Source organism: Onychostoma macrolepis, chromosome 04 (assembly GCF_012432095.1).
Source record: "Onychostoma macrolepis isolate SWU-2019 chromosome 04, ASM1243209v1, whole genome shotgun sequence".
NCBI classification, from domain to species: domain Eukaryota; kingdom Metazoa; phylum Chordata; class Actinopteri; order Cypriniformes; family Cyprinidae; genus Onychostoma; species Onychostoma macrolepis.
In genome coordinates, this window is record NC_081158.1 from 63,317 (window position 1) to 80,628 (window position 17,312).

Here is a 17,312-nt window from a genome sequence, read left to right on the forward strand (position 1 = left end):
ATGCAAACACACACACACACACACACACAATGTTGCCTGTTGATTGATGTTTTTGCTCCTTTGGCTTTTGGCTGTCTGTACTGTCATAATGTTTAGTACATTTAGAAAATCCCTTTTGCTGTTATGGTTCTCACGTGCTCCTCACCCAAACCCAAAAGAAATGTTTGTATGTCATTTTGCCAAATTTGAGAAAAGTCTCTATGATAAATTTTGCTTAATTGGATGGAGCGATAACCAGTGTGCATGAGGTGATGACCCAATGACGGGTAAGATTTTCCTTTGGCCAGAGGGGGACAACCTAAGACAGGGCTTCACCGCCACTGGGCACCTACCCAGGAAGGGAGGTGTAATCTGTGTAAGGGAGTGGATGTGATGCTTCTTTTGGGCCAAGAGCATCAAAGAGGGGACTGTAAGAAATTATAGTCTGCCTCGACCCAGCTTCCACTCCACAATATGTTTGATCATGCTCATTTCCCAAAATGGCTTAATTATTATAGAAAAGAAGAAAGTCAACAGTTATGTTGTTTGTAGACCATTTGGGATGATCACATCCTGAGCAAATGGTCACCAATTGTAGAATGGGTGTGGGTGTGGGACACCGAGAACTACCTCAGACAAAGGGGTGTCAGAACTTAATTAACATACAGACCACAGCTGTAATAACAGGAGCAACTGTAACTGTATAAAAGGTTTGTGCTTAGGATGTTCTGGGTTCATTCCGACTCCGATGAACCCAAGGTACTACATGTGCTTTGTCACTGCTATGCTGCAATAAACATCTTCATCGAGATCTTCAACGTCCTCTTCACTTTTTCTTACAATATATATATTATTATTTGTTTTATTATTATTATTATTATTTTATTTATTTTTTTTTTTTTTTTTATTAGAACAGAGAGCAAATTGCAAAAGTCAACCCCAGTGTGCCAGTACTTGAGATTTACTTTGATGAAATGATGGACACAACATTTGGCGGCGCAGTCAGATGCAGCGGCTTCTCCGGGTCCCAAAGACGGTGCTTTTAAGTCTTTTAATGTCGTCTGTTCGTCTCCAAACAATGTCAATTTACCGCTAATTCATCGGGAGATCACTCCGGGATACATCTATGATCGCCAAAGCCTTTTGGATATCGACAACACATACAAACACAAACTCTCGCCGGAGGCTACTGAGAAGCTACGAGGCCTTTGTTTACTGCTGGAGCCGGACCTCGGCCTCGCCTACTGACACTACCCGCCCAAGGCGGTGTCGCAAGCGGTGTGAGAGAGGACGGAAGCGCGGTAAGCACGGAGGTATATGAGCTAGGCTAAGGGCTAACCCCACAAAACCGGCTCTTCCAACACTCATGCTCTCAAACGTTCGCTCTCTGGGAAAAAAAAGACTTAATTCAACTCAGTCGGTCTACACAACATGAGGCAAGGGATTGTTGTGTGTCTGTTTTCACTGAAACATGGATAAACGACAACATCCCGGACTCCGCCATTCAGCTGCACGGGCTAACCTGCTACCGAGTGGACAGAGATTTGCGGGGGTGGCTTGTGTGTGTATATCAACAAAGAATGGTGTAACAATGCTGCGGTAGTATCAAAACACTGTTCGTCACTGGTGGAGTTCATGGTTGTGAAGTGTCGACCGTTCTATCTGCCGCGGGAGTTCACGGCCATTGTTATTGTCGCGGTCTACATTCCCCTGTAAGGCTACACCCGCTGGTCCGAAGCAGAACCCAGCAGCCTGGTCGAAGGTTGTCTGCGTGTATGTCTTGTACGGCGCTTCTGTAAGAAATTATCTTGAATCATTAAAATTTTGTCTTCCAATCAAAATCTGACTCCATGTATAATTTAATCTGATCCCAATTTTAATAGATTCTTTAGTTTTTAATTTGTGTATTTTTAATTAAACACTGGCCACAGCTATCGGTTGCATATTAATTTAGATAATTGAATATTCTGGATATACCGTACTTCTAATTCTCCGTTCATTAGGGACTAGGCATCACATAGGAATTACACTTCGGCCGATAGTGAATCCACGGACATAAATTTGTCAGTTCTGAACCTACCCAGAGAATGCAGAGCGGTTATAATACCTTTAAGTGAGCTGCGCCCGCATACTCATAACAAAAAGTGTATTTTCCCCATAACCACGAGAGCTACAGTATATTATACAAACAAAGAACGGGGAAGAAATAAGAGAAAGAGTTCCTGGCACAGCTCAATATGCAGAGGTCATGGCTGTTTTAAAAGCTTGTATTAAATTAAAAGAGATAACAGCTAAACAAGTTATTTTAATAACAGATAGCAAATATGTTGAAACAAGTTTAAAGTGTGCATCGTTTGCACACTAATTACCTCTGCCATAGAAGCACAGACCTCACAGCACCTCATTGTCCGGTCTCTTTCATACGAAGTGGACTGCTCATGATATCACAGCTATTTACCTGCTCCTTGCATACTTGCCCTCCTTGCGTACTTGCCTCAAGCGTTGTCTCCTCGGAATCCCCAGTCTGTCTGCTCCAGTGATCTACTTGAGAAACCTGATACTCTGCCTTTTGTGAGGTGTGTGTTGTAGTGATCAACAGTCAAACTGGCATTCCAAGGACCAGTTTATGGCAGGGCCCTTCTCTAACTGCCGGTGTGGAGGGAGATGTGCCCCACTGTGATTGGATCTTGGTGGAGGAACATAAAAAGATGTTCAGAACCATCAGATAAGATGCCAAGACAGATGATTAGAAATGACTATGGTAGAATTATACCAGAAGAGGTTAATGAAGAATGGTCAATAGATATAGCAGGACCTTTAAATCCTAGAACAAGATCAGGGAATAAGTACATATTAGTAGCAGTAGATGGATTTTCAGGTCATATATGGGCAAAACCATTAAAAGAGACATCTGCAAAAACTATTATAAAAGTGATAGAGGACTTAATTTCGAGTTGGGAAGACCACAGACAATCCGTTGTGACAATACCACTTATTTAGTTGCCGGACAATTAGAAGAATGGCTTTCATAAAAACATAAATTTACATAAAGCTTTACGCTACTCAGCTGAAAGTAATAGCTGAACGTGCTTTAGGAACTTTGAAAAGCTTCTTTAGATCCAACTACAATAATTTAAGATGGGATGAGTATATGGAAGAGGCATTATACTGTTGTAATTTAGCAAATAAAGAGCGAGAAATTAAAGAAAAAGAAGAACAGTACAGTGACAAATGTCAGGTTGGAGATTATGTTTGGATAACATTAGACAATAAAAAAAATCAACAAAACCTTTTAAAGATTTAATTACTAAAAAAGATAAGGTAATAAAAACAGTTGACAATCATACAGTAGAATTGTTGCAAAATGGACTTTGGAGTAAAAGAAATGTAATTTTAGCTAAATAATCATTTTAAATGTATAAGAGAGAAAGAAACACTCATTCTAAAATATAATATACCTGTATTTGAAGCTTATAGAATGAAACCAGGTAAGGCAAGTCGGTTAGTTACCAGAAGAGACGGACGGCAGCGCGTAAGTGTTTTAATACTTGTTCTTAGTTCTGTTGTTTAAATTAATTACTTGCTGCTAGGAAAGAATACTTCGTTTCCTACCTATTTCTATTCTGCTTTTTCGTTGTGGTTTATATTTTTGATATAATGACACTTACTGGTCATTATAATAACTGCCCCTTTAGCTTAAACTCCTTTCCTGCACTTAAGTGCGAAGTGTTAATTTCGATTTGAGCCATTGCCCTGCGATTGGCTGGTGGTTGTGCTAATTAAAAGCGGCCACAGCTTTTTTTCACTCTAGACTGTGTATTTGTTTGAGGTCTGTGCACTGACGCGGAAGCGTCTGTGGAAGCGTTCAGCCGTCGTGTTCAGCCTCCTTGTGTGAAGACCGAGGAGTGTAAAGGCCTGCGACTTTTTCCTGCACGACTTTAACCGAGCAACGACACCGAGCTACACACTTAAGTATCTTTTTTTCCTTCCTCACACACTCTGCTTTCCTATCCTCTTTCCTTCCACCTCTATCATGTGTCTCCAAAACATTCCGGTTCTCTCCTGCTAACCTACGCCCTATCTCTACATCTTCCACTACACCTCTGGCTTTCTCTGTGGGTCTCTGGAATTGTCAGTCAGCCGTCAACAAAGCTGACTTCATTTCTGCCTTTTCTTTAAAATCCACTCTCAGCATCTTGGGCTTGACTGAGACCTGGATTCGTCCAGAAGACTCAGCAACCCCAGCTGCTCTCTCTACTAATTTCTCTTTCTCTCACACTTCGCGTCAAGTTGGCCGGGGTGGGGGTACTGGCCTGCTCATTTCAAACAATTGGAAGTACTCAACCTGCTGTACCCTATGCAATTACAACTCATTTGAATGTCATGCCATTATTGTATCAGCTCCGATAAAACTCCAGATTGTGGTAATCTACCGTCCCCCTGGACAAATTCTAGCCACCTTCCTAGAGGAGCTGGACGGGTTGTTGTCCTCTTTCGTGGAGGATGGCATTCCACTCTTAGTCTTTGGTGATTTCAACATTCACCTAGACAAGCCTTATGCTACAGACTTCCACTCACCCTAGCTTCATTTGATCTCAATCGCCTTACCACTACTAGCACGCACAAATCCGGCAACCAACTTGATTTAATTTACACACACAATTGTACTGCAGATAACATTCTGGTACAACCGCTACATATCTCGGACCATTTCTTCATTACATTCACACTACATTTTGCTACCCGTGTGCCACCAACCCCCCTACCGGTTACTTTTAGACGAAACCTATGCTCCCTTTCTCCTTCCCATCTTTCCTCTGTAGTATCCTCCTCTCTTCCCTCACCTACCCATTTCTCATCTCTGGATGTAAACGCAGCTACTGAAACTTTATGCTCTACCTTAACTTCTTGTCTAGACGACATTTGTCCTCTCTCCTCTAGGTCAGTACGGGCTGCCCCTTCTAACCCCTGGTTATCTGATGTTCTTCGTGAACATCGGACTAAACTCAGAGCGGCAGAGAGAAAATGGCACAAATCAAACAACCCTTAGGACCTGAGTAGGAATCAGTCTCTGCTCTCATCTTTCTCTGCTGATGTCCACACTGTCAAATCCTCACATTTCCACAACAAGATCAACAGCGCTCCAGACATGTGTAATCTCTTCAGAACATTTAATTCTCTCCTCTGTCCCCCTCCACCACCTCCCACCACTTCTATTACAGCTGATGACTTTGCAACTTTTTTTACAGACAAAACTAGATCGATCAGTGATCAGTTCTCACCTCCACGCACACAGGACCCCCAACCAACCACATCCACTGCTAAAACTCCCATCTTCTCCTTCTGTTCCCTGACGGAGGCTGAAGTATCCAAACTTCTCCTCTCCAACCATCCTACAACATGTCCTCTTGACCCAATCCCCTCTCACCTTCTGCAAGCAATCTCTCCCACGCTCTTACCGGCACTCACACACATGATCAACACATCCCTCCTCACAGGCATCTTCCCCACTGCGTTTCAAGCAGGCTCGGGTAACCCCACTGCTCAAAAAACCTACATTAAACACTTCTCTTATAGAAAACTATAGACCTGTCTCTCTCCTTCCATTCATAGCGAAAACACTTGAACGTGTTGTCTTCAACCAGGTCTCATTGTTTCTTTCACAGAACAACAAACTGGATGCTAAACAGTCAGGTTTCAGGAGTGGCCATTCAACTGAGACTGCGCTTCTCTCGGTCACTGAAGCCCTAAGAATTGCAAAAGCCCTTTCCAAATCATCAGTCCTCGTTCTGCTGGATCTACAGTGGGGCAAAAAAGTATTTAGTCAGCCACCAGTTGTGCAAGTTCTCCCACTTAAAAAGATGAGAGAGGCCTGTAATTTTCATCATAGGTATACCTCAACTATGAGAGACAAAATGAGAAAAAAAAAATCCAGAAAATCACATTGTTGGATTTTTAAAGAATTCATTGGTAAATTCCTCGGTAAAAAAAAAGTATTTGGTCACCTACAAACAAGCAAGATTTCTGGCTCTCACAGACCTGTAACTTCTTCTTTAAGAGGCTCCTCTGTTCTCCACTCGTTACCTGTATTAATGGCATCTGTTTGAACTCGTTATCAGTATAAAAGACACCTGTCCACAACCTCAAACAGTCCAACTCCAAACTCCACCATGGCCAAGACCAAAGAGCTGTCAAAGGACACCAGAAACAAAATTGTAGACCTGCACCAGGCTGGGAATACTGAATCTGCAATAGGTAAGCAGCTTGGTGTGAAGAAATCAACTGTGGGAGCAATTATTAGAAAATGGAAGACATACAAGACCACTGATAATCTCCCTCAATCTGGGGCTCCACACAAGATCTCACCCCGTGGGGTCAAAATGATCACAAGAACTGTGAGCAAAAATCCCAGAACCACACGGGGGGACCTAGTGAATGACCTGCAGAGAGCTGGGACCAAAGTAACAAAGGCTACCATCAGTAACACACTGCGCCGCCAGGGACTCAAATCCTGCAGTGCCAGACGTGTCCTGTCCCCCTGCTTAAGCCAGTACATGTCCGGGCCCGTCTGAAGTTTGCTAGAGAGCATTTGGATGATCCAGAAGAGGATTGGGAGAATGTCATATGGTCAGATGAAACCAAAATAGAACTTTTTGGTAAAAACTCAAAAAATGCGGAGTTGCATCCAAAGAACACCATACCTACTGTGAAGAATAGGGGTTGGAAACATCATGCTTTGGGGCTGTTTTTCTGCAAAGGGACCAGGACGACTGATCTGTGTAAACGAAAGAATGAATGGGGCCATGTATCGTGAGATTTTGAGTGAAAACCTCCTTCCATCAGTAAGGGAACTCAGGTGGTTCGTGGGAATTTTTCAATTAAAAAAAGTTGCCATTTGACACATAGTTGGTGCGAAGGCTCGCGCTCACTTTGTGGACGACACAAGCCACTTATTCTAATGGTGACATGGACGTTTTACAAAAAATTGGTTAAGGCCGCGAAATCGGCCATAGGCTCCGTGCGGACGCCTCTGGGGGTAGCCCTCGCACTGCGTGGCCACTTATTCTTCATCGTAATCTTCCTCAGTGCCACGGAATGCCTATTTTGACCACTAACCACTTAAATGACCAAGAAGTGCCTATTGTGACCCCTTACCACCTAAACTTCACCATAGTCTTCCTCAGTGCAACGGAACGCCTATTTTGACCCCTAACCACCTAAACTTCACCATAGTCTTCCTCAGTGCCACGGAATGCCTATTTTGACCACTAACCACTTAAATGACCAAGAAGTGCCTATTGTGACCCCTTACCACCTAAACTTCACCATAGTCTTCCTCAGTGCCACGGAATGCCTATTTTGACCCCTAACCACCTAAATGACCGCGAAGTGCCTATTTTGACCCCTAACCACCTAAACTTCACCATAGTCTTCCTCAGTGCAACGGAACGCCTATTTTGACCCCTAACCACCTAAACTTCACCATAGTCTTCCTCAGTGCCACGGAATGCCTATTTTGACCACTAACCACTTAAATGACCAAGAAGTGCCTATTGTGACCCCTTACCACCTAAACTTCACCATAGTCTTCCTCAGTGCCACGGAATGCCTATTTTGACCACTAACCACTTAAATGACCAAGAAGTGCCTATTTTGACCCCTAACCACCTAAACTTCACCATAGTCTTCCTCAGTGCCACGGAATGCCTATTTTGACCCCTAACCACCTAAATGACCGCGAAGTGCCTATTTTGACCACTAAACACCTAAACTTCACCATAGTCTTCCTCAGTGCCACGGAACTCCTATTTTGACCCCTAACCACCTAAATGAACACGAAGTGCCTATTTTGACCACTAACCACCTACACTTCACCATAGTCTTCCTCAGTGCCATGGAACGCCTATTTTGACCCCTAACCACCTAAATGACCGCTGAGTGCCTATTTTGACCACTAACCACCTACACTTCACCATAGTCTTCCTCAGTGCCACGGAACGCCTATTTTGACCCCTAACCACCTAAATGACCGCTGAGTGCCTATTTTGACCCCTAACCACCTAAAGGCCCGCGGAGTGCCTATTTTGACGACTAACCATCTAGACTTCATCATTGTCTTCCTCATGCCCACGAGGTGCCTATCTTGCTCCCTTAACACCTGTTTTTTGTCAAAGCAGGATGTATCTATAACTTGGCTTCAAAAGGTCACAGGACCTCAAGATTCTATACGAGGGTAGCCGAGGGGGCCCCGATGTGATATCCAAAGTTTCGAGTTTCTACGTTGTTCCTAAAAATGTGACAGTGGCCAATAACCCCGAAATTGATATATATATATCACATCACGGTCTCCCGGGACAGGCTCCGGAGTTCCGTGTCCGTATCTACTTAATTGGCTGAAAAAGACCCCCTTGACCGAGAACCACCTGTGAAGTTTCCATTGAAATAAGTTGCGAGTGGGACGTGGGAAACGCAGGGGTCAAAAGGTCACATGGCCCCGAAATTCGGTACGCTGGTAGCCTAGGGGCCCTCGACTCGGGCACCAGAGTTTCGGAAATATACATCACTTTTAAACATTCTTTTCTGCAGTTTACAAAACTTTTCACACCAGGGCACTTGAGTTAAATCAAAAGGGTTTTAGGCGATATGTGAGGAAGGGGCCTGCTTGAGAGATTTTTGCCAAAGGTGCAAAAACTACTTTGCATTCGGGGTAGACGCTTGTCAAGTCAAGTCAAGTCACCTTTATTTATATAGCGCTTTTACAATACAGATTGTGTCAAAGCACTTAACAGTATCAAATTGGAGGATAGAGTGTCAGTAATGTATAATGATAAGATTAAACACTCAATTTTCAATTTTCAGTTCAAGGCATTTCATTATTGAATTCAGAGATGTCATTGTCTAGCTCAGTTTAGTTTAAATAGTATCTGTGCAATCAAATCGGCGATAATCGCTAGAAATTAAGTGTCCCCAACTGAGCAAGCCAGAGGCGAGGAACCAAAGCTCCCTCTGTGACAGAATGGAGAAAAAAAAAACCTTGGGAGAAACCAGGCTCAGTCGGATATCATATTGAGCTTGTCCGCTCAATATGATATTCGGGGGCCCTTTGGTTACCACCACATGAAGTTTGGGGCCACTAGGACCCCCAGGGGCCGAACGGGAGCCGTTGACGCGTGTAACTTATCCCATTCATTTTCAGGTGTTTTGTGGACAGAGAGACAGAAAGGTCCAATCTCCCTGAAATTGACATATACATCACGTCACGGTCCCCCGGGACAGTGTCCGGAGTTCCGTGTCCGTATCTACTTAATGGGCCGAAAAAGACCCCCTTGACCGAGAACCACCTGTGAAGTTTCCATTGAAATACCTATATTATAACTAGGTACCCAGCCAGGTACCTAGTTATAATATAGCTGGGGACTACTTTCAGGCGCTGCGTAATATCACTGCGCCTGCTGCCGCAGCAAAGTTCCTTGATTATTACGCCGGACTGGGAGTATAGTTCCTAATCATATCGGACTAGAAAATCGCAACTTTTCATTTTCCGCCGGTCTTAGTACACGATATAACTACAGAAGAGTCAAGTTTTAAATAGGAAAACTATCGAAACTCTTTGGTCATTTTTGAACGCGATGCTACTGGTCTAATAGGATTCAATTATCTATGCTAAGCTATGCTAAAAGTGCTATAGCCAGACCCGGAGATCGGCTGAATGGATTCAAAAACGGTAAAACTCAACTTATTAACTCTGGGGGAGTTGGAGAATGAGCCTATTTCCAAAAAAAGTGGAGTGTTCCTTTAAGTCATTTTACGAGCTCTGATGTACATTAAACTGCTGGAGGGTGGTTCCTGAGCACTGTACTGCAGGTATTACTGAATAAAATCATTGTATTTATGAATTATGACTTATTAATGCATTGTACACGGAAAGCCTGTGGAGGCCCCGTCAAATAAGTTACGGGTGGTCATGCACCATAAGTGGTGAAATTCACCAAAATCCAACTCCAAAATCCAACATCAGCAAGTGACACCTATAACTTATTTGACTGGACCTACAAAGACCCATGCAGAAGAAACACAAGGTGTGAGAAGACCATAATAAGTAATTGAAAAGGTATTTATTTAGAAGTATTTTTTTTTTTTTAAATCAATCTTGTTCTTGCTCCTCCTCCTCGTCATCTGCGAAATACTGCAGAGAGGGACAAAAAATTAAAAATTAAAAAATGAACAAAATGTTCACAAATACACTACATAGAGTTATAGAGGGCACAATAAATCTATACATTACATCTTCATGCTCTTCCCATTGAGCAGGATGATGTTCCGGGGAGGGCAGCGGCGGCGGTGGTGGAGGTGAAGGTGGAGCTACTGGGGGAAGCAGAGGAGGAGGAGGAGGAGGAGGAGGAACATTTGGAGGTCCCTCCTCTCCTGATGAGGCTGAGTCTGTATCCTACAAAACAGCATAACACAACAGCTGTCCAACTTAACATCATTTAATTATCAAAGTCTAAAAATGCATGCATAGCTTAAAGACAAGTATAAACTTACTGTACGGCTTATTATCTCCGTAGTGGCCTATGGAAAAACAACATAAAAAAATATATTATGAAAAATGAATTACTATCTTTACATTATGAAGAATTTTATTGAATTTCTAATAATAATAATAATAATAATTAATTGCTTACAATACTGCTGCCACCATGGGCCTCCACACCACTGTCCATACTGCTGCTCATTTTGGGTAGTGGATGACTCAGTGAATATCACACCACGAGGAGGGCATGTCCAGACAAGCACAGGAACGAAGGTTTCAGCTTGATATCTCTCTAGAAGCCAAGATCTGGACATCCCACTTACAATCTGTCCCAATATAAAAAATAATAGGCAGTTCGTAGTCACATAGGCGGTCAGTGGGGCAAATAGGCAGTTCATGCTCATATAGGTGGTCAGGGGGACGAATAGGCTGTCCGTGGTCGGGGTCCGGGGTGTCACTTAGATTGCAGGTGGCCACTTAGGCTGTATGCAGTCATATAGGCGGTAAGGGGGACAAATAGGCTGTCCATGGTCGGTGGGCGGGGCCAGGGGTGTCACTTAGATTGCAGGTGGCCACTTAGGCTGTATGCGGTCATATAGGCGGTAAGGGGGACGAATAGGCTGTCTTTGGTCAGTGGGCAGGGCCTGGGAGCGGTCAGAGGACCAATGGGGAGATGCCGGACACATAAGCTCTCCGTGGGAGGTTTAGGCTGCCTGTGGACGCCTACCCACAACCTATTCGATGCGCTTCCTGTAGGAGCTCTGCGGTCAGGAGCGCGCCACCCTGTGGCCGACCTACAGATTGCAATAAAAAGCGCAAAAAAGTGAGCAGATTCGTCGCCGTCCCGCGGGGGCCCCAGGCCCTAGCCGACACCTCCGTGGGGGACCGCCGGACCTCCCCTCGGCCCCTGGGCGGTTGTTGGGGCCGGGAAAAATCATTTAGGGGGCGGCGCGAGAACAGCCTGCCACGCCGCACCTAGCAAGCGCTAGGTGGAACCCTCTCCGCCGGTGATGGCCTAAGTGGCGCAAGGGCATTGAAGAAATGTGGCTGGGTCTTTCAGCATGAGAATGATCCCAAACACACCACCCGGGCAACGAAGGAGTGGCTTCGTAAGAAGCATTTCAATGTCCTGGAGTGGCCTAGCCAGTCTCCAGATCTCAACCCCATCAGAAACCTTTGGAGGGAGTTGAAAGTCCGTGTTGCCCAGCGACAGCCCCAAAACATTACTGCTCTAGAGGAGATCTGCATGGAGGAATGGGCCAAAATACCAGCAACAGTGTGTGAAAACCTTGTGAAGACTTACAGAAAACGTTTGACCTCTGTCATTGCCAACAAAGGGTATATAACAAAGTATTGAGATGAAATTTTGTTATTGACCAAATACTTATTTTCCACCATAATTTGCAAATAAATTTCTTTAAATATCCTACAATGTGATTTTCTGGATTTTTTTTTCTCATTTTGTCTCTCATAGTTGAGGTATACCTATGATGAAAATTACAGGCCTCTCTCATCTTTGTAAGTGGGAGAACTTGTACAGTTGGTGGCTGACTAAATACTTTTTTGCCCCACTGTACATGCTTGTGAGATTAAAGTGAGTTGCTGACATTCGTGGTGAAGACTTAACCCGTTGTTATTTTTGTTATTTGCTTATGAGTTATTGTTTTTTAATCAAACAAAACCAGTGTATTGGTGATTCGTTAAATTTTTAAAAGCAAGTCTCTGAGTGATTAATCAATAATAACCAGTTATCTGAACTTGAACACAAACTTTTCAAGCTCCAAGTGGTCCGAATTTGACTGAGCCAGGACGGACACCGGAGGAAAGTATCTGAAACTTCTAACAACATCTATCCAGACAAGAGGTAATTATACATTAGTTGATTGTGAATTATTCATGGATGGTGAAGATGCAAATTATAAGTTTTAGTCCTTTATACCGGTATACAAATTCAACATAGTGCCCAAACGTGTGGGGCTCGTATGTTTAACCCTCTGGGGTCTGAGGTCATTTTGGGGCCCTTGAGATGTTTTGACATGCCCTGATATTTGTGCTTATTTCAGCTACTTAAAACATACTATTGACCAACATGTAATTTTTTTTGTATTCAGCACAAACTGTGCTACAATAATATATGACCAAGATGGATGTACATGTTTGCATTTTTTAGAAAAAAAATATTATGCGTGGTTAGTAAGTTTTGGGGGAAAAAATGTAGCTGAAATAAGGCCTTAAAACCCACACTAAATAGTCCTGAACAAGACTTTTGAGTAATTAGTCTTGTAGCCTAGAATATTTACTTCAAAATTATGTGAAAATCATTCTGCTTACTCATTCACAGAAAACAATATATTGATTTAAAATTTTCAAGACATGTTTTGTGATCGAGGGTCTATATGCGAGGGAGTGGCAATGGCCATGAATATTAAGTGAGTCTCAGCTGAGAGACAAAGTGCCCTCCCCTAATGGCCCCTAATGGCCCATCAGTGTGACTGTGAGGCAGGTAAGAGAGAATGTGAGGAGATTGAAAAAAGGTTGTTTTTTTTATTATTTGTGTTTTATTTACAACACAGTATAATCAAAACATACATAATGAAGGTCAAAGACACATTATTGTGCACACAGAGATGTGAACAGACTTTGAGTCATTCCTGCAACAGATTCTGTTCAACAAGTGAAACAAGTAAATCATACCTGATATTTACATGTTTTATTTAAGTGTTTCTACTTCTTTCCATGGATTCAAGAAGAAAAAAACATAATCAGTAGAAAAGGAGCTTGTTTTAACATAGAATATCAGTGTAGTTGAACATCTGATGTTGGTGCAGCGCTCTCAGAGGAAAACAGTTTGAAGAGACATCAGGATACATCTGGTGATGGTATCTGATTCAAAATACAAACAACCGAAAAAAAAACATTTGTGAGCATGTTAATATCAGGAACATCTGTATATATATATATATATATAGGTTTTGTAGCCATAGACTCACACATGCTTTGTACTATCATAAAAAAAGAGAAAGAAATCTTATATCTGAGAAACTAATTATTATTGTTTAGCACGTTATTAAAATCTATTTCTGAACAGAGTAGGCTATTAATAATAAACATGTACTAAACATACTTAGACTCGTAGCATTCATCATGTTACAGTGTACACTCATGTTACTTTTATTGTTTTATATAGAGCATGAAAACATCATCGCACCGTAAGAAATTTATCATATTAAAAATGTTTTACATGATTTCAAACATTGTAGTCAGGAATTATAGTTTGTGAAAAACCCAATTATGATTTTGTAGTCATATAGTCTAGTATGTATGATTTTATAGTAGTCTATGATATGATTCTGTAGACACAGACTCAAGCATACTTTGTACTATAAAAAATGATATTTTATATCTGAGAAACTAATTATTATTGTTTAGCACGCTATTAAAATCTATTTGTGAACAGAGTATTAATAATAAACATGGTCTAAACATTCTTAGACGCGTATCATTCATCATGTTGTCGTTTGGGAAACCCCCAGCTAACTGTTAGTAAATCTGTTCGTTTATGTCACAATAAAACGTTAACTAATGCAAAAAAGAAACATTACTTACTCATCAGATTGAGCTCCTCTGCTGGATGAAATCGTGTTCTTCTTTCGATGGAAATCCTGCCTTTTCTCAGCACGAACAGTAACAGTAGCCGCGATGAATCTCTTCACTCTTTGTTTGTGTTGGGTGTTTGCACGCGCGCACGCACCACGTGGCTATTTACATATGAACAGCGCGAGTCGTGCGGCGGGATCACATTAGAGATAATGAGTCAGGCGGGAAAGATTGAACATCGTGTTGGTTTCATACTGATTACTCCATCACAGAATGTTTGTTTTCGATAAGACTTGCTTCATTCAAAGTAGACACTTCAAGCTTTCTATAGATATAACTCACACGTTTCTGTGTGAAGTATTTGCTGAGTTACAGTTCATTTTAGTGACGTGTTTCTAAAAACAGTTCGCGGAGATGGAGAAGACAGAGAGGACACCCTGTTTGTTTTCTTTATTCTTCAAAAGCACAAAGTTTAGTTGTTATTATGAGTGTATACAAATAAAAGTAGACCCCTTACAGATTCGAATGGTGTATTGCTTTTATCTGTACGATCAAAAATGGCAGAGTAATTCAAGCTCATTTCGGCCTTATCAGGAAAATCTGCCTCAAAACGCGTATACGCGTTTGTCGACCCCAGAGGGTTAAGGATGAAAATTCTGGGATAACAGTTAAGCGAGAAGTAACAAGTCCTTACAGGAGTTGGGATTCTCTAGGCGAAGATGATGCGGGCGAAGGATCCGAGAGGGGGTCCGTAGCTCCTAGTTTTACACCCCGAAGAGAGGGCGGTGAAAGCGCTCTACATTCTAGTGCTCCACCATCGTATAACCCCGAAAGCCCAGGTGAAGAGTTCACATTGGGGCGCGAAGAACAGTATAGGGTGTATTTCGCAAGAGGAAAAAAATTTAACTGTTCTCAAATAGGGACAGCTGGAATATGAGGAAGAATCTTGTGTTTTGGTGAGCGCCGCTAATAAATTCCTATACCAAGGCGCTGGGGTGGCTGGCACTCTTAGGGAGCGGGCCGGACCAAGATTCCAAGAAGAGTCGTATAAAATAGCGCAACGCAGAAAGAGTCCAATTAAAATGGGCGATGTAATACTACAAAAAGTTGGAGGACTGAATATAAAGCCCGTGATACATGCCATTGGTCATGAGAAAGGACAGAGAAGCGATATTGAGGAGGAATTAATAACAATACTTACGTTGGGCGGTTTAATAGACAAAATATGCCTATTATCTAGAGAAAATAACTACCATACAGTGGCAATGCCAATAATATCAGGGGGGATTTTCGGATTTAACCCTCTGGGGTCTAAGGGTGTTTTGGGGGCCTGGAGAAGTTTTGACATGCCCTTACATTTGTGCTTTTTTCAGTTGCTTACAAACATATAAATGGCTAAAGTCTTATATCACTGTAAACAGCACAAACTGGGCTACAATAATATGTGAGCAGCATTTATGTACATGATTTTGTTTTTGAGAAAGAAACGTTTATGCGCGGTTAGTGAAAAACTAAAATTTTGAAGTCACTGAAATAAGGCCATAAAACACATACAGAACATTTGTTCACAAGACTTTTGAGAACTGGATCTTGTAGCCTAGAATTTTTGCTTCAAAATAATATAAAAAAACAATATATTGATTTAAAGATTCTAAGTCACTTTTTGAGTGGAAAGGCTCTATGCGAGAGGGCGTGACTCACACCTGAGAAGACAAAGGCCCGCATAATGAGCTCCATAATGAGCCATTCAGTCAGGTGTGTGACTGAGAGAGAAGAGTTACAAGAAAGAATGTGAGGAAAAAAGAAATGTGTATACGTATAACTATCACATAAAATAACTTGAGATTCACTTGTGAGTGCAGTTAAACAGTTTATTAGGAACAAACAAACAAATAAACAACAGAAGAGTCAAGACATCGTGGGTGCAATATCCAAAATATCCAAAACAGTGGCAGGAAACTGGAACCCAGGAAAACGGGAGACAGCAGAAACTGCATGAGAAAACAAAACAGATGTGAGCAACACAGTGAACGGACAAAGACAAAGCAAACATGGTGACAATACATACACTACCAGTCAAATTATTTAAACAGTAAGATTTGTGTAGAACAGTAACAGAAAGAAGTGTCTTCAGCTCACCAAGGCTGCATTCATTTGATCCAAAGTACAGCAAAAACAGTACATTATATTTATTATAATATATAGGCCTACATATTTTTACTATTCAAAATAAATAAAGCATAGAACAAATAACTATCCTCACGTGCAACATTTAAATGTAATGAAAGGTTGCCTATCATATTTCAAAATGTTGTACTCGATTTTACACATTTTATTCTGGAGTTATAGTTTGGGAAAAGTTCAACTATTAACACATTATCGAATGCCAATAAGAAACATTACTTACTCGGTATAAAGTATCTCCTCCTCCATGACTCCAGCTGCTCGCTCTGTTTGTGAAGTAAACAAAAGCTTTTTCCTCTCAGAGTGTCTTCTGGTGGTAAATACAAGGCTTTTTCCTCTCAGCGCGTTTCTGAGGTAAATATAAGGCTTATTCCTCACAGTGTGTTCTTCCAAAACTGAAAAGTATCTGGAGGAAGAAGATGACCCTACCAAGAGTCAAATTTAACTTTAAAATAGGTTATTGGGAAATAGATAACATGAAATGGGAGATGTATATTTGATTAAAATGGAATTAAATAAGGTATTAAAGACAGAAAAGGAAATCAAAGAACATTACGAAAATAGTGTAAAACAAATAGACAAATGTGTGAGAGAGGAACTCAGTAAGAGAAGGCATGGAAAGAAATACTTTTACACAAAAACAGATTATAACGATTTTTCTTATGCTAATTTTTGTGATAAAGACAGAGAAAAAATGGACTGTGATGATTTTCTTAATGGCACAGACCCTTTTACAGGAAACCAGACAAAGGAAGTTTTAAGTGTAAGAAGGAAATTATATTTAAAAAGAGTAAACATTTACAGGAGGAGAGATAAAGGCATTTATAGACATAATTTAGTTTTCTTCGAAGATGCAGTATATGGGAGAGCAGGGCGTGAATGTAGCGAAATATTAGGAATATATGCTATTGGACATGATCCTATAAAAGTAAATCAAATGGCAGCAGTCTTATGTTACTGAAGCAGGGGAATAGTTCCTTTACCATGGACTTTTAAGAGGAGTAATTTAGCTAACAGA

The 17,312-nt window shown here is 41.6% G+C and overlaps 1 protein-coding gene across 2 annotated transcripts in view; it reads right to left on the reverse strand.

Moving 5' to 3' along the window:
- Positions 1-10,127: 10,127 nt before the first annotated feature.
- Positions 10,128-17,312, reverse strand: part of LOC131539043 (NACHT, LRR and PYD domains-containing protein 3-like) — a 176,297-nt gene continuing 169,112 nt past the window's right edge. For both annotated transcript variants that reach the window (XR_009270765.1, XR_009270764.1), the window contains 4 exons: positions 10,665-10,839; positions 10,525-10,551; positions 10,265-10,426; positions 10,128-10,165 (listed from right to left, as the gene is read on the reverse strand). The gene's annotated coding sequence lies outside the window, so the exon portion shown is untranslated. The remainder of the gene's footprint in view (positions 10,166-10,264; positions 10,427-10,524; positions 10,552-10,664; positions 10,840-17,312) is intronic.